Source organism: Aulostomus chinensis, chromosome 4, assembly GCF_037954235.1.
Source record: "Aulostomus chinensis isolate RoL2024-O1b breed Wild chromosome 4, RoL_Achi_v1.0, whole genome shotgun sequence".
NCBI classification, from domain to species: Eukaryota; Metazoa; Chordata; class Actinopteri; order Syngnathiformes; family Aulostomidae; genus Aulostomus; species Aulostomus chinensis.
In genome coordinates, this window is record NC_141323.1 from 30,994,187 (window position 1) to 31,016,919 (window position 22,733).

The following is a 22,733-nucleotide window of genomic DNA, read 5'->3' on the forward strand; positions in this document are numbered from 1 at the left end:
TCTAGAGAAAAGTATTGCATCTGCCATCTGTCTTCTTCAAATTAACCACTGCATGACATTCCATTCCAAAGCTGCGGAGGGCGCTTCAAGAAAAGGTGTGTGAGGGAAGCTCGCTCATGCTGGTCCCCAAAGACTCAAAGCGGCCCTTTCCTCACAATGAAACAAAAAAGCTTACAGCACCTGGTATTCCCAGGCGGTCTTCCATCCAAGCACTAACCAGGCCCGACCCTGCTAAGCTTCCGAGATCAGACGAGATCGGGCGTGTTCAGAGTGGTATGGCCGTAAGCCCTGGACTCTCACACACATGGGCTCTATATCCATTTCACTCACTTTACAACCTCAAAAAAAATGTGATGTGCAACAGCCTCAAGGTCTTTTTACACACCAAATAGTTGTCCTGTCAATACAAAGAAAAGAATGTTGATGTCATCTAGAGAAAAGTACTGCATCTGCCATCTGTCTACTTCAAATTACACACTGCATGACATTCCATTCGAAAGCTGCGGAGGGCGCTTCAAGAAAAGGTGTGTGAGGGAAGCTCGCTCATGCTTGTCCCCAAACACTCAAAGCTGCCCTTTCCTCACAATGAAACAAAAAAGCTTACAGCACCTGGTATTCCCAGGCGGTCTCCCATCCAAGTACTAACCAGGCCCGATCCTGCTTAGCTTCCGAGATCAGACGAGATCGGGCGTGTTCAGAGTGGTATGGCCGTAAGCCCTTGACGCTCACACACATGGGCTCTATATCCATTTCACACACTTTACAACCTCAGAAAAAAAGTGATGCGCAACAGCCTCAGGGTCTTTTCACACGCCAAATACGTGTCCTGTCAATAAAAGAAAAGAATGTTGATGTCATCTAGAGAAAAGTATTGCATCTGCCATCTGTCTTCTTCAAATTAACCACTGCATGACATTCCATTCCAAAGCTGCGGAGGGCGCTTCAAGAAAAGGTGTGTGAGGGAAGCTCGCTCATGCTGGTCCCCAAACACTCAAAGCTGCCCTTTCCTCACAATGAAACAAAAAAGCTTACAGCACCTGGTATTCCCAGGCGGTCTCCCATCCAAGTACTAACCAGGCTCTACCCTGCTTAGCTTCCGAGATCAGACGAGATCGGGCGTGTTCAGAGTGGTATGGCCGTAAGCCCTTGACTCTCACACACATGGGCTCTATATCCATTTCACTCACTTTACAACCTCAAAAAAAATGTGATGTGCAACAGCCTCAAGGTCTTTTTACACACCAAATAGTTGTCCTGTCAATACAAAGAAAAGAATGTTGATGTCATCTAGAGAAAAGTACTGCATCTGCCATCTGTCTATTTCAAATTACACACTGCATGACATTCCATTCGAAAGCTGTGGAGGGCGCTTCAAGAAAAGGTGTGTGAGGGAAGCTCGCTCATGCTGGTCCCCAAACACTCAAAGCTGCCCTTTCCTCACAATGAAACAAAAAAGCTTACAGCACCTGGTATTCCCAGGCGGTCTCCCATCCAAGTACTAACCAGGGCCGACCCTGCTTAGCTTCCGAGATCAGACGAGATCGGGCGTGTTCAGAGTGGTATGGCCGTAAGCCCTTGACTCTCACACACATGGGCTCTATATCCATTTCACACACTTTACAACCTCAGAAAAAAAGTGATGCGCAAAAGCCTCAGGGTCTTTTCACACGCCAAATCGGTGTCCTGTCAATAAAAGAAAAGAATGTTGATGTCATCGAGACAAAAGTACTGCATCTGCCATCTGTCTTCTTCAAATTAACCACTGCATGAAATTCCATTCCAAAGCTGCAGAGGGCGCTTCAAGAAAAGGTGTGTGAGGGAAGCTCGCTCATGCTGGTCCCCAAAGACTCAAAGCGGCCCTTTCCTCACAATGAAAAAAAAAAGCTTACAGCACCTGGTCTTCCCAGGCGGTCTTCCATCCAAGTACTAACCAGGCCCGACCCTGCTAAGCTTCCAAGATCAGACGAGATCGGGCGTGTTCAGAGTGGTATGGCCGTAAGCCCTTGAATCTTACACACATGGGCTCTATATCCATTTCACACACTTTACAACCTCAGAAAAAAGTGATGCGCAAAAGCCTCAGGGTCTTTTCACACGCCAAATACGTGTCCTGTCAATAAAAGAAAAGAATGTTGATGTCATCTAGAGAAAAGTATTGCATCTGCCATCTGTCTTCTTCAAAATAACCACTGCATGACATTCCATTCCAAAGCTGCGGAGGGCGCTTCAAGAAAAGGTGTGTGAGGGAAGCTCGCTCATGCTGGTCCCCAAAGACTCAAAGCGGCCCTTTCCTCACAAAGAAACAAAAAAGCTTACAGCATCTGGTATTCCCAGGCGGTCTTCCATCCAAGTACTAACCAGGCCCGACCCTGCTAAGCTTCCGAGATCAGACGAGATCGGGCGTGTTCAGAGTGGTATGGCCGTAAGCCCTTGACTCTCACACACATGGGCTCTATATCCATTTCACTCACTTTACAACCTCAAAAAAATGTGATGTGCAAAAGCCTCACGGTCTTTTTAAACACCAAATAGTTGTCCTGTCAATACAAAGAAAAGAATGTTGATGTCATCCAGAGAAAAGTACTGCATCTGCAATCTGTCTCCTTCAAATTACACACTGCATGACATTCCATTCGAAAGCTGTGGAGGGCGCTTCAAGAAAAGGTGTGTGAGGGAAGCTCGCTCATGCTGGTCCCCAAAGACTCAAAGCGGCCCTTTCCTCACAAAGAAACAAAAAAGCTTACAGCATCTGGTATTCCCAGGCGGTCTTGCATCCAAGTACTAACCAGGCCCGACCCTGCTTAGCTTCCGAGATCAGACGAGATCGGGCGTGTTCAGAGTGGTATGGCCGTAAGCCCTTGACTCTCACACACATGGGCTCTATATCCATTTCACACACTTTACAACCTCAGAAAAAAAGTGATGCGCAACAGCCTCAGGGTCTTTTCACATGCCAAATACGTGTCCTGTCAATAAAAGAAAAGAATGTTGATGTCATCTAGAGAAAAGTATTGCATCTGCCATCTGTCTTCTTCAAATTAACCACTGCATGACATTCCATTCCAAAGCTGCGGAGGGCGCTTCAAGAAAAGGTGTGTGAGGGAAGCTCGCTCATGCTGGTCCCCAAAGACTCAAAGCGGCCCTTTCCTCACAAAGAAACAAAAAAGCTTACAGCATCTGGTATTCCCAGGCGGTCTTCCATCCAAGTACTAACCAGTCCCGACCCTGCTTAGCTTCCGAGATCAGACGAGATCGGGCGTGTTCAAAGTGGTATGGCCGTAAGCCCAGGACTGTGACACACATGGGCTCTATATCCATTTCACACACTTTACAACCTCAGAAAAAAAGTGATGCGCAAAAGCCTCAGGGTCTTTTCACACGCCAAATCGGTGTCCTGTCAATAAAAGAAAAGAATGTTGATGTCATCGAGACAAAAGTACTGCATCTGCCATCTGTCTTCTTCAAATTAACCACTGCATGAAATTCCATTCCAAAGCTGCAGAGGGCGCTTCAAGAAAAGGTGTGTGAGGGAAGCTCGCTCATGCTGGTCCCCAAAGACTCAAAGCGGCCCTTTCCTCACAATGAAACAAAAAAGCTTACAGCACCTGGTATTCCCAGGCGGTCTTCCATCCAAGTACTAACCAGGCCCGACCCTGCTAAGCTTCCGAGATCAGACGAGATCGGGCGTGTTCAGAGTAGTATGGCCGTAAGCCTTTGACTCTGACACACATGGGCTCTATATCCATTTCACACACTTTACAACCTCAGAAAAAAAGTGATGCGCAACAGCCTCAGGGTCTTTTCACACGCCAAATACGTGTCCTGTCAATAAAAGAAAAGAATGTTGATGTCATCGAGAGAAAAGTACTGCATCTGCCATCTGTCTTCTTCAAATTAACCACTGCATGAAATTCCATTCCAAAGCTGCAGAGGGCGCTTCAAGAAAAGGTGTGTGAGGGAAGCTCGCTCATACTGGTCCCCAAAGACTCAAAGCGGCCCTTTCCTCACAATGAAACAAAAAAGCTTACAGCACCTGGTATTCCCAGGCGGTCTCCCATCCAAGTCCTAACCAGGCCCGACCCTGCTTAGCTTCCGAGATCAGACGAGATCGGGCGTGTTTTTTTTGTCTTTTATTATCAAAAATACATCATACATTTTTACCAACTGTACATTCTTATTTACATGACAAAATTTAACAATTATATAAAAAAATAAATTCCTTCAGGAAAGAAATCTTACCAAAAAAAACCCCCACCCTTGATACACCTCGAACTTGATGAAAACACCATCAGAGTTTTTTTTTTTTTTTTTTTTAATTAAGTTAAATTTAGACAAATAAACCAACACTATGTGCCTACAGCCACTGGAGCAATGCAGGTCATTCCAAAAAAAATAAATAAAAATTAAAGAGAGACAAAAAAAACTCATGGGACTAAAAAGAACAAATTCCTGTCGTGAAGTGTCACACACACAATTTTTTTTTTTTTATTTTAAATGAAATTTTATCAAAATGAAATGTTAAACACACCAAAAACATAAACCACCCAATTTGCTCACCCCTTTATTAAATTTGAAAAATACTTTGCTTTATAAAAAAAAGAGACTACTTAGCTGGGAATTTGAAGAGAAAACATACCATTGTCAATCTTGTTTATTTCAATTTTGCCATTTGCTATGTTGAAAAATGTGTTTTTCCTGCAGAAAGTGTTTTCAAAAATATCCTTGTCCATGTCATGTAAGATTTGTGGGTGTGTCAAGAGTGTTGTGTAAAAAACCCCAAATATGTTTATTTTCTTCTTTTCATAGAGAGCGTAGTTTCTAGTTGTCCATATTGATTTTTTTGCAAAAGTGAGTATGGTATTTATGAGAGTCCTGTTCTGATCCTTTTGTTTCAGTGTTGTACCAAAGAGAAGAGTCCATGTCCATAGTGTTTCATCTGTCAAACTGAAATTGCAGTGCTCTTGCAGTAGCATCCTGATGAAATTCCTGAATTTATCCGATTCCTTGCAGTTGATGAATAGATGCTCCTGGTCTTCCGGTTCTTTATTGCAGATTTGGCATGTCCTACTGTAGTTTTCCTTATTAATCTGGTGTAATTTGATTCCTGTGAAAATTCTCCTGTGTCTGATATTGAATTCTAGCTTGAAAGTATTGCTGTCCATGTAAGGTATGTTAAGGTTTTGCCAGATTTTTCCTATCGGTATTCCCTTGAATAATTGTGCCCAGTGTTTTTCTGCTTTTGGAGTGCGTTTAATTGAGTTAATCCCTATGGTGTACCAGTCCTTTGTTTTCACCTGTGACAGCTCTTTCCCTGTGTACTGTGTGACAAGCTCAAGCGGTGGGAGTTCGGGGTCTGCTCTCGATTTGTCCGTGATGATTAAGTTTCTCCACAGTGAGGTTATGTTTCTGTTGATTTTGTTACCTAGTCCATTTAGGTAATCCTTTCTGCACGGTGTCCCTGTTTTTTTGAGTTGGGTTGTGACTTTCCTGAGACTGAACAGACCCCTTTCCCCCACCACTTGACCGACCCTTGTTATATTATGTTGCTGAAGTGCCCTGCATTTAAGTGTCCTACCATTGTGTGTGAAAAAGGTGCTTTCGAGAAAAGGTAACTGCAGCACATGACTTTTCTGACTGCACTTAGGCCTGAGGTGGGGCAGGAATTTGCCCCATGCCTCTAGCACCTCCTGGTAGAACATCGGTAGCGAGCCATGGCTTTTCCCAGGAAGGAGGTGATAAAGAGGGAGTTTCTCCCCCTCCCCGTACTCAGCCAGGTAGCCCGCCATTGTGTCCTCCCAGGGGTACTGCCTGTTCGAATCGAGAAAATTTCTAACTAATTTGGCCCTGAGTGCATCTTTTTTTGCACTGATGTCAATTAGTCCTAATCCCCCCTCCCTTTTATTAGCAATTATCACCCGATGAGCGATCGAATTTCCCTTTCCCCTCCAAAGGAAGGAGGAGATCGCTTCATTGAGCGAATTTAGTGCCCACTGCGGTAGCTCACAGGCCCCCAAAACATGATTAATTTTTGACAGTATTAAGGCATTGATGACAATTACCTTTCCTCTCAGGCTTAAACCCCTACTTCTCCATAAATTAAGTGTATTTTCTACCTTTTTTACAAGTTCTCTCCACCCTAAGTCCCTGGCTTCCCCTTCATTTTTACCAATGTATACACCCAGTATTTTCCTGTATTCTTTAGTGCTAAAACCCCAATTATTTTTTAAACTATTTTTACCGAATTCCATCATTTCTGACTTATTTCTGTTAACCTTAGCTCCTGATGCTTTTTCATATCTTTCTAGATGTTTTATAATATAATTTAAATTTTCTTCATTTTTAAACATTATATTGATATCATCCGCAAATTGTGCTATTTTAACGACTTTGTCTCTATATGTTTTTATACCTATAATATTCTTATCATTCATTATACTTAAAGCTAGTGGCTCAGCAACAATACTGTATAAAAGAGCTGAAAGCGGGCATCCTTGCCTTACCGATCTTTTTAATTTGATCTTTTCTGTTAGTTGTCCATTTATCTTTATTTGACTGTATGCGTTATCGTATAATAATTTAATCCATTTAATAAAGCCTTCACCGTATCCAAATCTTTTTAAAGTTTTATATAAGAAAAGATGTTCTACTCTGTCGAATGCTTTCTCCAAATCAATTCCGAGCAGATACCCCCCCTGTGCTGCCATTGTCCTGACGGTATCCTTTATTGTAAGGATCGTATCTATGATGTCTCTATCTGGTATGCCGTATGCCTGTGTATTACCAATAATGGTCCCTATTGTAAGTTTAAGCCTGTTTGCCAGTGTTTTGGTCAGTATCTTGTAATCTGTATTGAGTAAACTTATTGGTCTATAGTTTGTTATATCCTGTTTTGAACCTTTATTTTTGTAGATAAGTGAAATTATTCCTGCAGTGAATGTATTGGATGTTCTCTGTTCCCGTTCCATTGAGTGGTACAATGACAGCAACAGGGGAGCTATCTGCTCTTTGAAACAAATATAAAATTCTGCTGTTAAACCATCTACCCCTGGACTTTTGTTTTTATTTAAGCTATCTATTGCCGTCTTTATCTCATTAATAGTAATTTGTGCATCAGACCATTCCTTATCCTCCACTGAAATACTAGTTTGGATATTTGATAACAACTTGTCTACCTCTTCGCTATTGCTATATCCATTATCAAATAATTCTTTATAAAACTCTGTAGTTACTCTTAGTATATTTTCTTGATCGTCATATTCTTTTCCAGTTATATCGTTGATTTTTTCTATTATAGTTTTGTTTTGTTTTTGCTTTTCGAGCCCCAAAAAATATGCGGTGCATTTTTCTCCTTCTACTAAATTTTTAACTCTGCTTCTTATCATTGCACCTCTGCATTTTATTTTTTCTATGTTTACTAGTTTTGCTTTATATAATTCATAGTTTTCTGTGTTTCTGTTAGGTTCTTTATCAAATAATGCTATTTCATGATTGATTAATTTTCTTAGTCGATTTTCTTCCAGCTCCTCTCTCCACTTTTTCTCTTTACTATAATTTATACTACTTCTTTTAATTCTTTGCTTTAGAATTTCCCACTTTTCTATAAAATTATTTTCTATTTTCATTTCAATTTTTGCATAATCAAGCAGTTTTGTGATTTTTTTAACGTAAGTTGAATCTGCCAGGAGGCTGGAGTTGAGGCACCAGGTACCTCCCCCCCTGAAACCTCCTGCAGCACCCAAGTAACACTCAATTGTTGCGTGATCACTCCATGCGTTATAATTATATTGTATTTTATTGATCTGTTTTGTTGCTTCAGGGGCCGCTAGACATAAATCTATTCTGGCTTGTTTCATTTTTCCCTGCACAACCTGTCTTCTGGAGTACTCTTTCTTGAATGGGTTGTGAATTCTCCATACATCTGTCAAATTGTGAATATTCATTAAATTATATAGCTCAGTTCTGCTTGTGTCATTCTTGTATACATTGTTAATTGATATATCATCCTTAGTTAATGCTATATTGAAATCTCCTATTATTATGGTTCTATGATCTATCCATCTGCTTATACTATTTAGAAACATTTTCCTTTCCTTTTCACAGTTACTGGCATATATGTTAACAATTCTGTATGTTCTATTGTTTATGCAAACATCTATAATAAGTATTCTACCTTTCTTGTCATGATATATTAACTTGCTATTGGTACTTATAGTCTTTTTTACTAAAATAGCTACGCCACAAGATTTACTTGTGCCGTTGCTAAAAAAGACATCTCCTCCCCACATTTTGCTTGCTGCCGCCACGCTATCCCCTTCCCACCTTGTCTCCTGTAAGCAGAGAATGTCACACTTGCTTTTAAGTAAAATGGCGGTCATCCTGCCATAAGTGCGGAGTCCATTGACATTAAGGGAGTGCAGCAGAAACATGGTCAGACCAAAAAAACCTTTAAACAGCCAATTTTCCCTCAAGATTTTTTACCTCTCCCTCCTTCTTTCTTCTGTTTTTTCTTCATCGCAGCATCTTTTATTGAGGTGTGCTTTTTCCGAATATTTTTTATTGTGGCAAAGTCCATTTCCGAGTCACTGTTTGATCTACTCTGAGGAGGGAAGGTGGAGGGCACATTTAAGGTAGGTACCCTGGTGGATGTGGCTGCCGCCGGCTGCAATTCTCTTGGGGTATCCCCCACCTCCATTGATTCCAGGAGTTGAGAAGGCTCCGGCTCCTTTTCGGACCCGTTTCCTCCTCCATCCTTTCCTCTCTGCTGTGGGCCTGAGTCAGTGCTCATGTCATTCAGACTTGAACCAAGCCTTGTGCCTGGGCTCTGCACCACTTTAGGAGGGCTCTGGGTTCTCTGAGGGGCGTAACCCTCACCAGCAGCCTGCTTGGCGGCGCCACTACCCACCTCGTCATCTTCCTCCTCATCCTCCGTTCCTCCCTCACTTAAACCTTCCATCTCACTGTACAGCTCCTCAGATCCAGATTCCACCACAATATCCTCATCACTATAATTACAATTACATTCATCAATTTTGTTCCAACACACCTCACATTTCTGTATCTTATTAGGTTTCCTGTTGCACTCCCTTGCATAATGCCCCTGGACACCACACTTATGGCAGGAGAACTCAGGACAGTCCCTTAGGATGTGCCCCGGCTGGAGGCACATCCTACACACCCTAGCCTGCCTATCATGTATGACCCTGAAATATTCCGGTCCCATTGCTGTGTCAAACCGTGCTGAATAAGGCAGAGATTGGACTTTATCTGTAAACTTTACTTTGAGAAACCGCGTCCCATCAGCAATTTGCGTACCCGGCCACATCCTCCTCCTTATAGTTGATGCCGCTGAGACTCCCCACCCTTCTAGCTTCTGTAAAATTTCCTCATCTCTGATGTAAGCTGGTAAGCTTAAAAAAGAAACCATGAGTTCATCATTACACAGATCTTTGACATGCACCGTGTTGTCCCCAATTTTGAAATCATCTAGGATTCTCTCTTTCCCTTTGATGTGTGACATGGTAATTTCATATTTCTGCGGCCCTGTCGCCCTACAGGCTATTAAACCTCCACACAGTGCTCTTATGCATCTCATTAATTCGAGAACTGGGACTTCATCCTGCCCAGTTACCTCGACACTGACCGTCAGTTCTCTGTCATACTTGTGGTCGCCACCCGCAGATTTCGCCGCTCCATGTCGCTGCTGCAGCTGCCTTTCCCCACCAGACGCCGCATCTCTTTCCGCCGCCAATTCTCTCTCACTCTCCGCCGCCTCTCCAGTAGCTCCTCGCTGCCCAGGTCTTCTCGGAACCACGTCTTCAGCTCTGTTCTTCAGGCCACCAGCTCTCGTTGCCTGTGGACCGGCTCCAGCGCTCATCTCCTCTGAATCAGCCGCTGCTCGCCGTCTTTCCCCCGCTGTCGCTGCGGAAGCCGCTCTCGCATTTCCCTCCGGCAGTTTTCCTTCCGACTTCTTCATGTTTCGTTTCTGATTGTTTCTTTTAACAAGCAACCATTTTTCATTTTCTTCACCTGTTTGTGCGTTTATGTCAAGTCCGTTTTCCATGCTCGTAATCTGAAGTCCGTTTGCAGAGTTCAAATCCATTTGGTCCGTCCGAAAGTTTTCCATTAGGAAAAAAAAAAAACTCAAATTGACCTCCCCCGATCAGTATAAAAACTGTCGGGGGGAAAAAATGTTCACTCTAAAAACGAACCAAAAATGCACGGAAAATAAGGAAGAACAATGAAAAAGGCTGAAAAAAACGAAAGAAATGGGAAAAGCGGAGTCCGCGACCTCCGTGTGTCGTGCTGTCAGCGTACCGTCTGATTGGCGCATGCGTGTTCAGAGTGGTATGGCCGTAAGCCCTTGACTCTCACACACATGGGCTCTATATCCATTTCACACACTTTACAACCTCAGAAAAAAAGTGATGCGCAACAGCCTCAGGGTCTTTTCACACGCCAAATCGGTGTCCTGTTTATAAAAGAAAAGAATGTTGATGTCATCGAGAGAAAAGTACTGCATCTGCCATCTGTCTTCTTCAAATTAACCACTGCATGAAATTTCATTCCAAAGCTGCAGAGGGCGCTTCAAGAAAAGGTGTGTGAGGGAAGCTCGCTCATGCTGGTCCCCAAAGACTCAAAGCGGCCCTTTCCTCACAATGAAACAAAAAAGCTTACAGCACCTGGTATTCCCAGGCGGTCTTCCATCCAAGCACTAACCAGGCCCGACCCTGCTAAGCTTCCGAGATCAGACGAGATCGGGCGTGTTCAGAGTGGTATGGCCGTAAGCCCTGGACTCTCACACACATGGGCTCTATATCCATTTCACTCACTTTACAACCTCAAAAAAAATGTGATGTGCAACAGCCTCAAGGTCTTTTTACACACCAAATAGTTGTCCTGTCAATACAAAGAAAAGAATGTTGATGTCATCTAGAGAAAAGTACTGCATCTGCCATCTGTCCTCTTCAAATTAACCACTGCATGAAATTCCATTCCAAAGCTGCAGAGGGCACTTCAAGAAAAGGTGTGTGAGGGAAGCTCGCTCATGCTGGTCCCCAAAGACTCAAAGCGGCCCTTTCCTCACAATGAAACAAAAAAGCTTACAGCACCTGGTATTCCCAGGCGGTCTCCCATCCAAGTCCTAACCAGGCCCGACCCTGCTTAGCTTCCGAGATCAGACGAGATCGGGCGTGTTCAGAGTGGTATGGCCTTAAGCCCTTGACCCTCACACACATGGGCTCTATATCCATTTCACACACTTTACAACCTCAGAAAAAAAGTGATGCCCAACAGCCTCAGGGTCTTTTCACACGCCAAATCGGTGTCCTGTCAATAAAAGAAAAGAATGTTGATGTCATCTAGAGAAAAGTACTGCATCTGCCATCTGTCTACTTCAAATTACACGCTGCATGACATTCAATTTCAAAGCTGCAGAAAGGCGCTTCAAGAAAAGGTGTGTGAGGGAAGCTCGCTCATGCTGGTCCCCAAACACTCAAAGCTGCCCTTTCCTCACAATGAAACAAAAAAGCTTACAGCACCTGGGACTGCCTGGCAGTCTCCCATCCAAGTAGTAACCAGGACCGACCCTGCATAGCTTCCGAGATCAGACGAGATCGGGCGTGTTCAGAGGGGTATGGCCGTAAGCCATTGACTCTTACACACCTGGGCTCTATATCCATTTCACTCACTTTACAACCTTAGAAAAAAAGTGATGCGCAACAGCCTCACGGTCTTTTCACACGCCACATAGGTGTCCTGTCGATAAAAGAAAAGAATGTTGATGTCATCTAGAGAAAAGTACTGCATCTGCCATCTGTCTACTTCAAATTACACGCTGCATGACATTCCATTTCAAAGCTGCAGAAAGGCGCTTCAAGAAAAGGTGTGTGAAGGAAGCTCGCTCATGCTGGTCCCCAAACACTCAAAGCTGCCCTTTCCTCACAATGAAACAAAAAAGCTTACAGCAACTGGTATTTCCAGGCGGTCTCCCATCCAAGTACTATCCAGGCCTGACCCTGCTTAGCTTCCGAGATCAGACGAGTTCAGAATGGTATGGCCGTAAGCCCTTGACTCTCACACACATGGGCTCTATATCCATTTCACTCAATTTACAACCTCAAAAAAATGTGATGTGCAACAGCCTCACGGTCTTTTTACACACCAAATAGTTGTCCTGTCAATACAAAGAAAAGAATGTTGATGTCATCTAGAGAAAAGTACTGCATCTGCAATATGTCTACTTCAAATTACACACTGCATGACATTCCATTCGAAAGCTGTGGAGGGCGCTTCAAGAAAAGGTGTGTGAGGGAAGCTCGCTCATGCTGGTCCCCAAAGACTCAAAGCTGCCCTTTCCTCACAAAGAAATAAAAAAGCTTACAGCACCTGGTATTCCCAGGCGGTCTTCCATCCAAGTACTAACCAGGTCCGACCCTGCTTAGCTTCCGAGATCAGACGAGATCGGGTGTGTTCAGAGTGGTATGGCCGTAAGCTCTTGACTCTCACACACATGGGCTCTATATCCATTTCACTCACTTTACAACCTCAGAAAAAAAGTGACGTGCAACAGCCTCACGGTCTTTTCAAACGTCAAATAGGTGTCCTGTCAATACAAAGAAAAGAATGTTGATGTCATCTAGAGAAAAGTACTGCATCTGCCATCTGTCTACTTCAAATTACACGCTGCATGACATTCAATTTCAAAGCTGCAGAAAGGCGCTTCAAGAAAAGGTGTGTGAGGGAAGCTCACTCATGCTGGTCCCCAAAGACTCAAAGCTGCCCTTTCCTCACAAAGAAACAAAAAAGCTTACAGCACCTGGTATTCCCAGGCGGTCTTCCATCCAAGTACTAACCAGGCCCGAACCTGCTTAGCTTCCGAGATCAGACGAGATCGGGCGTGTTCAGAGTGGTATGGCCGTAAGCCCTTGACTCTGACACACATGGGCTCTATATCCATTTCACACAATTTACAACCTCAGAAAAAAAGTGATGCGCAACAGCCTCAGGGTCTTTTCACACGCCAAATCGGTGTCATGTCAATAAAAGAAAAGAATGTTGATGTCATCGAGAGAAAAGTACTGCATCTGCCATCTGTCTTCTTCAAATTAACCACTGCATGAAATTCCATTCCAAAGCTGCAGAGGGCGCTTCAAGAAAAGGTGTGTGAGGGAAGCTCGCTCATGCTGGTCCCCAAAGACTCAAAGCGGCCCTTTCCTCACAATGAAACAAAAAAGCTTACAGCACCTGGTATTCCCAGGCGGTCTCCCATCCAAGTACTAACCAGGCCCGACCCTGCTAAGCTTCCGAGATCAGACGAGATCGGGTGTGTTCAGAGTGGTATGGCCGTAAGCCCTTGACTCTCACACACATGGGCTCTATATCCATTTCACTCACTTTACAACCTCAGAAAAAAAGTGACGTGCAACAGCCTCACGGTCTTTTCAAACGTCAAATAGGTGTCCTGTCAATACAAAGAAAAGAATGTTGATGTCATCTAGAGAAAAGTACTGCATCTGCCATCTGTCTACTTCAAATTACACGCTGCATGACATTCAATTTCAAAGCTTCAGAAAGGCGCTTCAAGAAAAGGTGTGTGAGGGAAGCTCACTCATGCTGGTCCCCAAAGACTCAAAGCTGCCCTTTCCTCACAAAGAAACAAAAAAGCTTACAGCACCTGGTATTCCCAGGCGGTCTTCCATCCAAGTACTAACCAGGCCCGACCCTGCTTAGATTCCGAGATCAGACGAGATCGGGCGTGTTCAGAGTGGTATGGCCGTAAGCCCTTGACTCTGACACACATGGGCTCTATATCCATTTCACTCACTTTACAACCTCAAAAAAAATGTGATGTGCAACAGCCTCAAGGTCTTTTTACACACCAAATAGTTGTCCTGTCAATACAAAGAAAAGAATGTTGATGTCATCTAGAGAAAAGTACTGCATCTGCCATCTGTCTACTTCAAATTACACACTGCATGACATTCCATTCGAAAGCTGTGGAGGGCGCTTCAAGAAAAGGTGTGTGAGGGAAGCTCGCTCATGCTGGTCCCCAAACACTCAAAGCTGCCCTTTCCTCACAATGAAACAAAAAAGCTTACAGCACCTGGTATTCCCAGGCGGTCTCCCATCCAAGTACTAACCAGGCCCGACCCTGCTTAGCTTCCGAGATCAGACGAGATCAGGCGTGTTCAGAGTGGTATGGCCGGAAGCCCTTGACTCTCACACACATGGGCTGTATATCCATTTCACACACTTTACAACCTCAGAAAAAAAGTGATGCGCAACAGCCTCAGGGTCTTTTCACACGCCAAATCGGTGTCCTGTTTATAAAAGAAAAGAATGTTGATGTCATCGAGAGAAAAGTACTGCATCTGCCATCTGTCTTCTTCAAATTAACCACTGCATGAAATTCCATTCCAAAGCTGCAGAGGGCGCTTCAAGAAAAGGTGTGTGAGGGAAGCTCGCTCATGCTGGTCCCCAAAGCCTCAAAGCGGCCCTTTCCTCACAATGAAACAAAAAAGCTTACAGCACCTGGTATTCCCAGGCGGTCTTCCATCCAAGCACTAACCAGGCCCGACCCTGCTAAGCTTCCGAGATCAGACGAGATCGGGCGTGTTCAGAGTGGTATGGCCGTAAGCCCTGGACTCTCACACACATGGGCTCTATATCCATTTCACTCACTTTACAACCTCAAAAAAAATGTGATGTGCAACAGCCTCAAGGTCTTTTTACACACCAAATAGTTGTCCTGTCAATACAAAGAAAAGAATGTTGATGTCATCTAGAGAAAAGTACTGCATCTGCCATCTGTCTACTTCAAATTACACACTGCATGACATTCCATTCGAAAGCTGTGGAGGGCGCTTCAAGAAAAGGTGTGTGAGGGAAGCTCGCTCATGCTGGTCCCCAAACACTCAAAGCTGCCCTTTCCTCACAATGAAAAAAAAAAAGTTTACAGCACCTGGTATTCCCAGGCGGACTCCGATGCAAGTACTAACCAGGACCAACCCTGCTTAGCTTCCGAGATCAGACGAGATCGGGCGTGTTCAGAGTGGTATAGCCGTAAGCTCTTGACTCTCACACACATGGGCTCTATATCCATTTCACACACTTTACAACCTCAGAAAAAAAGTGATGCGCAACAGCCTCAGGGTCTTTTCACACGCCAAATCGGTGTCCTGTCAATAAAACAAAAGAATGTTGATGTCATCGAGAGAAAAGTACTGCATCTGCCATCTGTCTTCTTCAAATTAACCACTGCATGAAATTCCATTCCAAAGCTGCAGAGGGCGCTTCAAGAAAAGGTGTGTGAGGGAAGCTCGCTCATGCTGGTCCCCAAAATCTCAAAGCGGCCCTTTCCTCACAATGAAACAAAAAAGCTTACAGCACCTGGTATTCCCAGGCGGTCTTCCATCCAAGTACTAACCAGGCCCGACCCTGCTAAGCTTCCGAGATCAAACGAGATCGGGCGTGTTCAGAGTGGTATGGCCGTAAGCCCTTGACTCTCACACACATGGGCTCTATATCCATTTCACTCACTTTACAACCTCAAAAAAAATGTGATGTGCAACAGCCTCACGGTCTTTTTACACACCAAATAGTTGTCCTGTTAATACAAAGAAAAGAATGTTGATGTCATCTAGAGAAAAGTACTGCATCTGCAATCTGTCTACTTCAAATTACACACTGCATGACATTCCATTCGAAAGCTGTGGAGGGCACTTCAAGAAAAGGTGTGTGAGGGAAGCTCGCTCATGCTGGTCCCCAAAGACTCAAAGCTGCCCTTTCCTCACAAAGAAATAAAAAAGCTTACAGCACCTGGTATTCCCAGGCGGTCTTCCATCCAAGTACTAACCAGGCCCGACCCTGCTTAGCTTCCGAGATCAGACGAGATCGGGCGTGTTCAGAGTAGTATGGCCATAAGCCTTTGACTCTGACACACATGGGCTCTATATCCATTTCACACACTTTACAACCTCAGAAAAAAAGTGATGCGCAACAGCCTCAGGGTCTTTTCACACGCCAAATACGTGTCCTGTCAATAAAAGAAAAGAATGTTGATGTCATCGAGAGAAAAGTACTGCATCTGCCATCTGTCTTCTTCAAATTAACCACTGCATGAAATTCCATTCCAAAGCTGCAGAGGGCGCTTCAAGAAAAGGTGTGTGAGGGAAGCTCGCTCATGCTGGTCCCCAAAGACTCAAAGCGGCCTTTTCCTCACAATGAAACAAAAAAGCTTACAGCACCTGGTATTCCCAGGCGGTCTCCCATCCAAGTCCTAACCAGGCCCGACCCTGCTTAGCTTCCGAGATCAGACGAGATCGGGCGTGTTCAGAGTGGTATGGCCGTAAGCCCTTGACCCTCACACACATGGGCTCTATATCCATTTCACACACTTTACAACCTCAGAAAAAAAGTGATGCCCAACAGCCTCAGGGTCTTTTCACACGCCAAATCGGTGTCCTGTCAATAAAAGAAAAGAATGTTGATGTCATCTAGAGAAAAGTACTGCATCTGCCATCTGTCTACTTCAAATTACACGCTGCATGACATTCAATTTCAAAGCTGCAGAAAGGCGCTTCAAGAAAAGGTGTGTGAGGGAAGCTCGCTCATGCTGGTCCCCAAACACTCAAAGCTGCCCTTTCCTCACAATGAAACAAAAAAGCTTACAGCACCTGGGACTGCCTGGCAGTCTCCCATCAAAATAGTAACCAGGCCCGACCCTGCTAAGCTTCCGAGATCAGACGAGATCGGGCGTGTTCAGAGGGGTATGGCCGTAAGCCCTTGACTCTTACACACCTGGGCTCTATATCCATTTCACTCACTTTACAACCTTAGAAAAAAAGTGATGCGCAACAGCCTCACGGTCTTTTCACACGCCACATAGGTGTCCTGTCGATAAAAGAAAAGAATGTTGATGTCATCTAGAGAAAAGTACTGCATCTGCCATCTGTCTACTTCAAATTACACGCTGCATGACATTCCATTTCAAAGCTGCAGAAAGGCGCTTCAAGAAAAGGTGTGTGAAGGAAGCTCGCTCATGCTGGTCCCCAAACACTCAAAGCTGCCCTTTCCTCACAATGAAACCAAAAAGCTTACAGCAACTGGTATTTCCAGGCGGTCTCCCATCCAAGTACTATCCAGGCCTGACCCTGCTTAGCTTCCGAGATCAGACGAGTTCAGAATGGTATGGCCGTAAGCCCTTGACTCTCACACACATGGGCTCTATATCCATTTCACTCACTTTACAACCTTAGAAAAAAAGTGATGCGCAACAGCCTCACGGTCTTTTCACACGCCACATAGGTGTCCTGTCGATAAAAGAAAAGAATGTTGATGTCATCTAGAGAAAAGTACTGCATCTGCCATCTGTCTACTTCAAATTACACGCTGCATGACATTCCATTTCAAAGCTGCAGAAAGGCGCTTCAAGAAAAGGTGTGTGAAGGAAGCTCGCTCATGCTGGTCCCCAAACACTCAAAGCTGCCCTTTCCTCACAATGAAACCAAAAAGCTTACAGCAACTGGTATTTCCAGGCGGTCTCCCATCCAAGTACTATCCAGGCCTGACCCTGCTTAGCTTCCGAGATCAGACGAGTTCAGAATGGTATGGCCGTAAGCCCTTGACTCTCACACACATGGGCTCTATATCCATTTCACTCAATTTACAACCTCAAAAAAATGTGATGTGCAACAGCCTCACGGTCTTTTTACACACCAAATAGTTGTCCTGTCAATACAAAGAAAAGAATGTTGATGTCATCTAGAGAAAAGTACTGCATCTGCAATCGGTCTTCTTCAAATTAACCACTGCATGAAATTCCATTCCAAAGCTGCAGAGGGCGCTTCAAGAAAAGGTGTGTGAGGGAAGCTCGCTCATGCTGGTCCCCAAAGACTCAAAGCGGCCCTTTCCTCACAATGAAACAAAAAAGCTTACAGCACCTGGTATTCCCAGGCGGTCTTCCATCCAAGCACTAACCAGGCCCGACCCTGCTAAGCTTCCGAGATCAGACGAGATCGGGCGTGTTCAGAGTGGTATGGCCGTAAGCCCTGGACTCTCACACACATGGGCTCTATATCCATTTCACTCACTTTACAACCTCAAAAAAAATGTGATGTGCAACAGCCTCAAGGTCTTTTTACACACCAAATAGTTGTCCTGTCAATACAAAGAAAAGAATGTTGATGTCATCTAGAGAAAAGTACTGCATCTGCCATCTGTCTACTTCAAATTACACACTGCATGACATTCCATTCGAAAGCTGTGGAGGGCGCTTCAAGAAAAGGTGTGTGAGGGAAGCTCGCTCATGCTGGTCCCCAAACACTCAGAGCTGCCCTTTCCTCACAATGAAAAAAAAAAAGCTTACAGCACCTGGTATTCCCAGGCGGACTCCCATGCAAGTACTAACCAGGCCCAACCCTGCTTAGCTTCCAAGATCAGACGAGATCGGGCGCGTTCAGAGTGGTATAGCCGTAAGCTCTTGACTCTCACACACATGGGCTCTATATCCATTTCACACACTTTACAACCTCAGAAAAAAAGTGATGCGCAACAGCCTTAGGGTCTTTTCACACGCCAAATCGGTGTCCTGTCAATAAAACAAAAGAATGTTGATGTCATCGAGAGAAAAGTACTGCATCTGCCATCTGTCTTCTTCAAATTAACCACTGCATGAAATTCCATTCCAAAGCTGCAGAGGGCGCTTCAAGAAAAGGTGTGTGAGGGAAGCTCGCTCATGCTGGTCCCCAAAATCTCAAAGCGGCCCTTTCCTCACAATGAAACAAAAAAGCTTACAGCACCTGGTATTCCCAGGCGGTCTTCCATCCAAGTACTAACCAGGCCCGACCCTGCTAAGCTTCCGAGATCAGACGAGATCGGGCGTGTTCAGAGTGGTATGGCCGTAAGCCCTTGACTCTCACACACATGGGCTCTATATCCATTTCACTCACTTTACAACCTCAAAAAAAATGTGATGTGCAACAGCCTCACGGTCTTTTTACACACCAAATAGTTGTCCTGTTAATACAAAGAAAAGAATGTTGATGTCATCTAGAGAAAAGTACTGCATCTGCAATCTGTCTACTTCAAATTACACACTGCATGACATTCCATTCGAAAGCTGTGGAGGGCACTTCAAGAAAAGGTGTGTGAGGGAAGCTCGCTCATGCTGGTCCCCAAAGACTCAAAGCTGCCCTTTCCTCACAAAGAAATAAAAAAGCTTACAGCACCTGGTATTCCCAGGCGGTCTTCCATCCAAGTACTAACCAGGCCCGACCCTGCTTAGCTTCCGAGATCAGACGAGATCGGGCGTGTTCAGAGTAGTATGGCCATAAGCCTTTGACTCTGACACACATGGGCTCTATATCCATTTCACACACTTTACAACCTCAGAAAAAAAGTGATGCGCAACAGCCTCAGGGTCTTTTCACACGCCAAATACGTGTCCTGTCAATAAAAGAAAAGGATGTTGATGTCATCGAGAGAAAAGTACTGCATCTGCCATCTGTCTTCTTCAAATTAACCACTGCATGACATTCCATTCGAAAGCTGTGGAGGGCACTTCAAGAAAAGGTGTGTGAGGGAAGCTCGCTCATGCTGGTCCCCAAAGACTCAAAGCTGCCCTTTCCTCACAAAGAAATAAAAAAGCTTACAGCACCTGGTATTCCCAGGCGGTCTTCCATCCAAGTACTAACCAGGCCCGACCCTGCTTAGCTTCCGAGATCAGACGAGATCGGGCGTGTTCAGAGTAGTATGGCCATAAGCCTTTGACTCTGACACACATGGGCTCTATATCCATTTCACACACTTTACAACCTCAGAAAAAAAGTGATGCGCAACAGCCTCAGGGTCTTTTCACACGCCAAATACGTGTCCTGTCAATAAAAGAAAAGAATGTTGATGTCATCGAGAGAAAAGTACTGCATCTGCCATCTGTCTTCTTCAAATTAACCACTGCATGAAATTCCATTCCAAAGCTGCAGAGGGCGCTTCAAGAAAAGGTGTGTGAGGGAAGCTCGCTCATGCTGGTCCCCAAAGACTCAAAGCGGCCCTTTCCTCACAATGAAACAAAAAAGCTTACAGCACCTGGTATTCCCAGGCGGTCTTCCATCCAAGCACTAACCAGGCCCGACCCTGCTAAGCTTCCGAGATCAGACGAGATCGGGCGTGTTCAGAGTGGTATGGCCGTAAGCCCTGGACTCTCACACACATGGGCTCTATATCCATTTCACTCACTTTACAACCTCAAAAAAAATGTGATGTGCAACAGCCTCAAGGTCTTTTTACACACCAAATAGTTGTCCTGTCAATACAAAGAAAAGAATGTTGATGTCATCTAGAGAAAAGTACTGCATCTGCCATCTGTCTACTTCAAATTACACACTGCATGACATTCCATTCGAAAGCTGTGGAGGGCGCTTCAAGAAAAGGTGTGTGAGGGAAGCTCGCTCATGCTGGTCCCCAAACACTCAAAGCTGCCCTTTCCTCACAATGAAAAAAAAAAAGCTTACAGCACCTGGTATTCCCAGGCGGACTCCCATGCAAGTACTAACCAGGCCCAACCCTGCTTAGCTTCCGAGATCAGACGAGATCGGGCGCGTTCAGAGTGGTATAGCCGTAAGCTCTTGACTCTCACACACATGGGCTCTATATCCATTTCACACACTTTACAACCTCAGAAAAAAAGTGATGCGCAACAGCCTCAGGGTCTTTTCACACGCCAAATCGGTGTCCTGTCAATAAAACAAAAGAATGTTGATGTCATCGAGAGAAAAGTACTGCATCTGCCATCTGTCTTCTTCAAATTAACCACTGCATGAAATTCCATTCCAAAGCTGCAGAGGGCGCTTCAAGAAAAGGTGTGTGAGGGAAGCTCGCTCATGCTGGTCCCCAAAATCTCAAAGCGGCCCTTTCCTCACAATGAAACAAAAAAGCTTACAGCACCTGGTATTCCCAGGCGGTCTTCCATCCAAGTACTAACCAGGCCCGACCCTGCTAAGCTTCCGAGATCAGACGAGATCGGGCGTGTTCAGAGTGGTATGGCCGTAAGCCCTTGACTCTCACACACATGGGCTCTATATCCATTTCACTCACTTTACAACCTCAAAAAAAATGTGATGTGCAACAGCCTCACGGTCTTTTTACACACCAAATAGTTGTCCTGTTAATACAAAGAAAAGAATGTTGATGTCATCTAGAGAAAAGTACTGCATCTGCAATCTGTCTACTTCAAATTACACACTGCATGACATTCCATTCGAAAGCTGTGGAGGGCACTTCAAGAAAAGGTGTGTGAGGGAAGCTCGCTCATGCTGGTCCCCAAAGACTCAAAGCTGCCCTTTCCTCACAAAGAAATAAAAAAGCTTACAGCACCTGGTATTCCCAGGCGGTCTTCCATCCAAGTACTAACCAGGCCCGACCCTGCTTAGCTTCCGAGATCAGACGAGATCGGGCGTGTTCAGAGTGGTATGGCCGTAAGCCCTTGACCCTCACACACATGGGCTCTATATCCATTTCACACACTTTACAACCTCAGAAAAAAAGTGATGCCCAACAGCCTCAGGGTCTTTTCACACGCCAAATCGGTGTCCTGTCAATAAAAGAAAAGAATGTTGATGTCATCTAGAGAAAAGTACTGCATCTGCCATCTGTCTACTTCAAATTACACGCTGCATGACATTCAATTTCAAAGCTGCAGAAAGGCGCTTCAAGAAAAGGTGTGTGAGGGAAGCTCGCTCATGCTGGTCCCCAAACACTCAAAGCTGCCCTTTCCTCACAATGAAACAAAAAAGCTTACAGCACCTGGGACTGCCTGGCAGTCTCCCATCCAAGTAGTAACCAGGCCCGACCCTGCTTAGCTTCCGAGATCAGACGAGATCGGGCGTGTTCAGAGGGGTATGGCCGTAAGCCCTTGACTCCTACACACCTGGGCTCTATATCCATTTCACTCACTTTACAACCTCAGAAAAAAAGTGATGCGCAACAGCCTCACGGTCTTTTCACACGCCACATAGGTGTCCTGTCGATAAAAGAAAAGAATGTTGATGTCATCTAGAGAAAAGTACTGCATCTGCCATCTGTCTACTTCAAATTACACGCTGCATGACATTCCATTTCAAAGCTGCAGAAAGGCGCTTCAAGAAAAGGTGTGTGAAGGAAGCTCGCTCATGCTGGTCACCAAACACTCAAAGCTGCCCTTTCCTCACAATGAAACCAAAAAGCTTACAGTAACTGGTATTTCCAGGCGGTCTCCCATCCAAGTACTATCCAGGCCTGACCCTGCTTAGCTTCCGAGATCAGACGAGTTCAGAATGGTATGGCCGTAAGCCCTTGACTCTCACACACATGGGCTCTATATCCATTTCACTCAATTTACAACCTCAAAAAAATGTGATGTGCAACAGCCTCACGGTCTTTTTACACACCAAATAGTTGTCCTGTCAATACAAAGAAAAGAATGTTGATGTCATCTACAGAAAAGTACTGCATCTGCAATCTGTCTACTTCAAATTACACACTGCATGACATTCCATTCGAAAGCTGTGGAGGGCGCTTCAAGAAAAGGTGTGTGAGGGAAGCTCGCTCATGCTGGTCCCCAAAGACTCAAAGCTGCCCTTTCCTCACAAAGAAATAAAAAAGCTTACAGCACCTGGTACTCCCAGGCGGTCTTCCATCCAAGTACTAACCAGGTTCGACCCTGCTTAGCTTCCGAGATCAGACGAGCTCGGGTGTGTTCA

General features: G+C 44.8%; 29 non-coding genes and 5 pseudogenes across 29 annotated transcripts in view; all 34 read right to left on the reverse strand.

The window, feature by feature from the left end:
* Positions 1–168: 168 nt before the first annotated feature.
* Positions 169–287, reverse strand: LOC147266569 (5S ribosomal RNA). Its single transcript, XR_015115130.1, has one exon. It is a non-coding gene; the product is annotated as a 5S ribosomal RNA (ribosomal RNA).
* A 310-nt stretch (positions 288–597) lies between these two features.
* LOC147266570 (5S ribosomal RNA) lies at positions 598–716 on the reverse strand. Its single transcript, XR_015112876.1, has one exon. It is a non-coding gene; the product is annotated as a 5S ribosomal RNA (ribosomal RNA).
* Positions 717–1,025: 309 nt separating this feature from the next.
* On the reverse strand, positions 1,026–1,144 carry LOC147266571 (5S ribosomal RNA). The gene has a single exon (XR_015112883.1). It is a non-coding gene; the product is annotated as a 5S ribosomal RNA (ribosomal RNA).
* A 310-nt stretch (positions 1,145–1,454) lies between these two features.
* LOC147266572 (5S ribosomal RNA) lies at positions 1,455–1,573 on the reverse strand. The gene has a single exon (XR_015113043.1). It is a non-coding gene; the product is annotated as a 5S ribosomal RNA (ribosomal RNA).
* Positions 1,574–1,882: 309 nt separating this feature from the next.
* On the reverse strand, positions 1,883–2,001 carry LOC147266573 (5S ribosomal RNA). The gene has a single exon (XR_015114865.1). It is a non-coding gene; the product is annotated as a 5S ribosomal RNA (ribosomal RNA).
* A 308-nt stretch (positions 2,002–2,309) lies between these two features.
* On the reverse strand, positions 2,310–2,428 carry LOC147266574 (5S ribosomal RNA). Its single transcript, XR_015115257.1, has one exon. It is a non-coding gene; the product is annotated as a 5S ribosomal RNA (ribosomal RNA).
* Positions 2,429–2,737: 309 nt separating this feature from the next.
* On the reverse strand, positions 2,738–2,856 carry LOC147266575 (5S ribosomal RNA; annotated as a pseudogene).
* A 309-nt stretch (positions 2,857–3,165) lies between these two features.
* LOC147266576 (5S ribosomal RNA) lies at positions 3,166–3,284 on the reverse strand. The gene has a single exon (XR_015114621.1). It is a non-coding gene; the product is annotated as a 5S ribosomal RNA (ribosomal RNA).
* Positions 3,285–3,593: 309 nt separating this feature from the next.
* LOC147266577 (5S ribosomal RNA) lies at positions 3,594–3,712 on the reverse strand. The gene has a single exon (XR_015114710.1). It is a non-coding gene; the product is annotated as a 5S ribosomal RNA (ribosomal RNA).
* A 6,955-nt stretch (positions 3,713–10,667) lies between these two features.
* Positions 10,668–10,786, reverse strand: LOC147266578 (5S ribosomal RNA). Its single transcript, XR_015115132.1, has one exon. It is a non-coding gene; the product is annotated as a 5S ribosomal RNA (ribosomal RNA).
* Positions 10,787–11,096: 310 nt separating this feature from the next.
* LOC147266579 (5S ribosomal RNA) lies at positions 11,097–11,215 on the reverse strand. Its single transcript, XR_015115293.1, has one exon. It is a non-coding gene; the product is annotated as a 5S ribosomal RNA (ribosomal RNA).
* A 310-nt stretch (positions 11,216–11,525) lies between these two features.
* On the reverse strand, positions 11,526–11,644 carry LOC147266580 (5S ribosomal RNA; annotated as a pseudogene).
* A 728-nt stretch (positions 11,645–12,372) lies between these two features.
* LOC147266581 (5S ribosomal RNA) lies at positions 12,373–12,491 on the reverse strand. The gene has a single exon (XR_015112765.1). It is a non-coding gene; the product is annotated as a 5S ribosomal RNA (ribosomal RNA).
* A 311-nt stretch (positions 12,492–12,802) lies between these two features.
* LOC147266582 (5S ribosomal RNA) lies at positions 12,803–12,921 on the reverse strand. The gene has a single exon (XR_015113507.1). It is a non-coding gene; the product is annotated as a 5S ribosomal RNA (ribosomal RNA).
* A 309-nt stretch (positions 12,922–13,230) lies between these two features.
* Positions 13,231–13,349, reverse strand: LOC147266583 (5S ribosomal RNA). Its single transcript, XR_015112792.1, has one exon. It is a non-coding gene; the product is annotated as a 5S ribosomal RNA (ribosomal RNA).
* A 311-nt stretch (positions 13,350–13,660) lies between these two features.
* LOC147266584 (5S ribosomal RNA) lies at positions 13,661–13,779 on the reverse strand. Its single transcript, XR_015113614.1, has one exon. It is a non-coding gene; the product is annotated as a 5S ribosomal RNA (ribosomal RNA).
* A 310-nt stretch (positions 13,780–14,089) lies between these two features.
* LOC147266585 (5S ribosomal RNA) lies at positions 14,090–14,208 on the reverse strand. The gene has a single exon (XR_015114227.1). It is a non-coding gene; the product is annotated as a 5S ribosomal RNA (ribosomal RNA).
* Positions 14,209–14,517: 309 nt separating this feature from the next.
* On the reverse strand, positions 14,518–14,636 carry LOC147266586 (5S ribosomal RNA). Its single transcript, XR_015115133.1, has one exon. It is a non-coding gene; the product is annotated as a 5S ribosomal RNA (ribosomal RNA).
* A 311-nt stretch (positions 14,637–14,947) lies between these two features.
* LOC147266587 (5S ribosomal RNA) lies at positions 14,948–15,066 on the reverse strand (annotated as a pseudogene).
* A 309-nt stretch (positions 15,067–15,375) lies between these two features.
* On the reverse strand, positions 15,376–15,494 carry LOC147266588 (5S ribosomal RNA). The gene has a single exon (XR_015114381.1). It is a non-coding gene; the product is annotated as a 5S ribosomal RNA (ribosomal RNA).
* A 310-nt stretch (positions 15,495–15,804) lies between these two features.
* Positions 15,805–15,923, reverse strand: LOC147266589 (5S ribosomal RNA). The gene has a single exon (XR_015113449.1). It is a non-coding gene; the product is annotated as a 5S ribosomal RNA (ribosomal RNA).
* Positions 15,924–16,232: 309 nt separating this feature from the next.
* Positions 16,233–16,351, reverse strand: LOC147266590 (5S ribosomal RNA). Its single transcript, XR_015113484.1, has one exon. It is a non-coding gene; the product is annotated as a 5S ribosomal RNA (ribosomal RNA).
* A 310-nt stretch (positions 16,352–16,661) lies between these two features.
* On the reverse strand, positions 16,662–16,780 carry LOC147266591 (5S ribosomal RNA; annotated as a pseudogene).
* A 1,147-nt stretch (positions 16,781–17,927) lies between these two features.
* Positions 17,928–18,046, reverse strand: LOC147266592 (5S ribosomal RNA). Its single transcript, XR_015115134.1, has one exon. It is a non-coding gene; the product is annotated as a 5S ribosomal RNA (ribosomal RNA).
* A 311-nt stretch (positions 18,047–18,357) lies between these two features.
* On the reverse strand, positions 18,358–18,476 carry LOC147266593 (5S ribosomal RNA). Its single transcript, XR_015113594.1, has one exon. It is a non-coding gene; the product is annotated as a 5S ribosomal RNA (ribosomal RNA).
* Positions 18,477–18,785: 309 nt separating this feature from the next.
* LOC147266594 (5S ribosomal RNA) lies at positions 18,786–18,904 on the reverse strand. The gene has a single exon (XR_015114064.1). It is a non-coding gene; the product is annotated as a 5S ribosomal RNA (ribosomal RNA).
* A 310-nt stretch (positions 18,905–19,214) lies between these two features.
* On the reverse strand, positions 19,215–19,333 carry LOC147266595 (5S ribosomal RNA). The gene has a single exon (XR_015113450.1). It is a non-coding gene; the product is annotated as a 5S ribosomal RNA (ribosomal RNA).
* A 309-nt stretch (positions 19,334–19,642) lies between these two features.
* On the reverse strand, positions 19,643–19,761 carry LOC147266596 (5S ribosomal RNA). The gene has a single exon (XR_015113451.1). It is a non-coding gene; the product is annotated as a 5S ribosomal RNA (ribosomal RNA).
* A 309-nt stretch (positions 19,762–20,070) lies between these two features.
* On the reverse strand, positions 20,071–20,189 carry LOC147266597 (5S ribosomal RNA). The gene has a single exon (XR_015115135.1). It is a non-coding gene; the product is annotated as a 5S ribosomal RNA (ribosomal RNA).
* A 311-nt stretch (positions 20,190–20,500) lies between these two features.
* On the reverse strand, positions 20,501–20,619 carry LOC147266598 (5S ribosomal RNA). Its single transcript, XR_015112962.1, has one exon. It is a non-coding gene; the product is annotated as a 5S ribosomal RNA (ribosomal RNA).
* Positions 20,620–20,928: 309 nt separating this feature from the next.
* Positions 20,929–21,047, reverse strand: LOC147266599 (5S ribosomal RNA). Its single transcript, XR_015114065.1, has one exon. It is a non-coding gene; the product is annotated as a 5S ribosomal RNA (ribosomal RNA).
* Positions 21,048–21,357: 310 nt separating this feature from the next.
* On the reverse strand, positions 21,358–21,476 carry LOC147266600 (5S ribosomal RNA). The gene has a single exon (XR_015112716.1). It is a non-coding gene; the product is annotated as a 5S ribosomal RNA (ribosomal RNA).
* Positions 21,477–21,786: 310 nt separating this feature from the next.
* Positions 21,787–21,905, reverse strand: LOC147266601 (5S ribosomal RNA; annotated as a pseudogene).
* A 728-nt stretch (positions 21,906–22,633) lies between these two features.
* The window catches only part of LOC147266602 (5S ribosomal RNA), a 119-nt gene continuing 19 nt past the window's right edge, over positions 22,634–22,733 (reverse strand). The window contains exon 1 of the ribosomal RNA XR_015115295.1: positions 22,634–22,733. This exon is cut by the window's right edge and continues 19 nt beyond it. This is a non-coding gene — a ribosomal RNA (5S ribosomal RNA).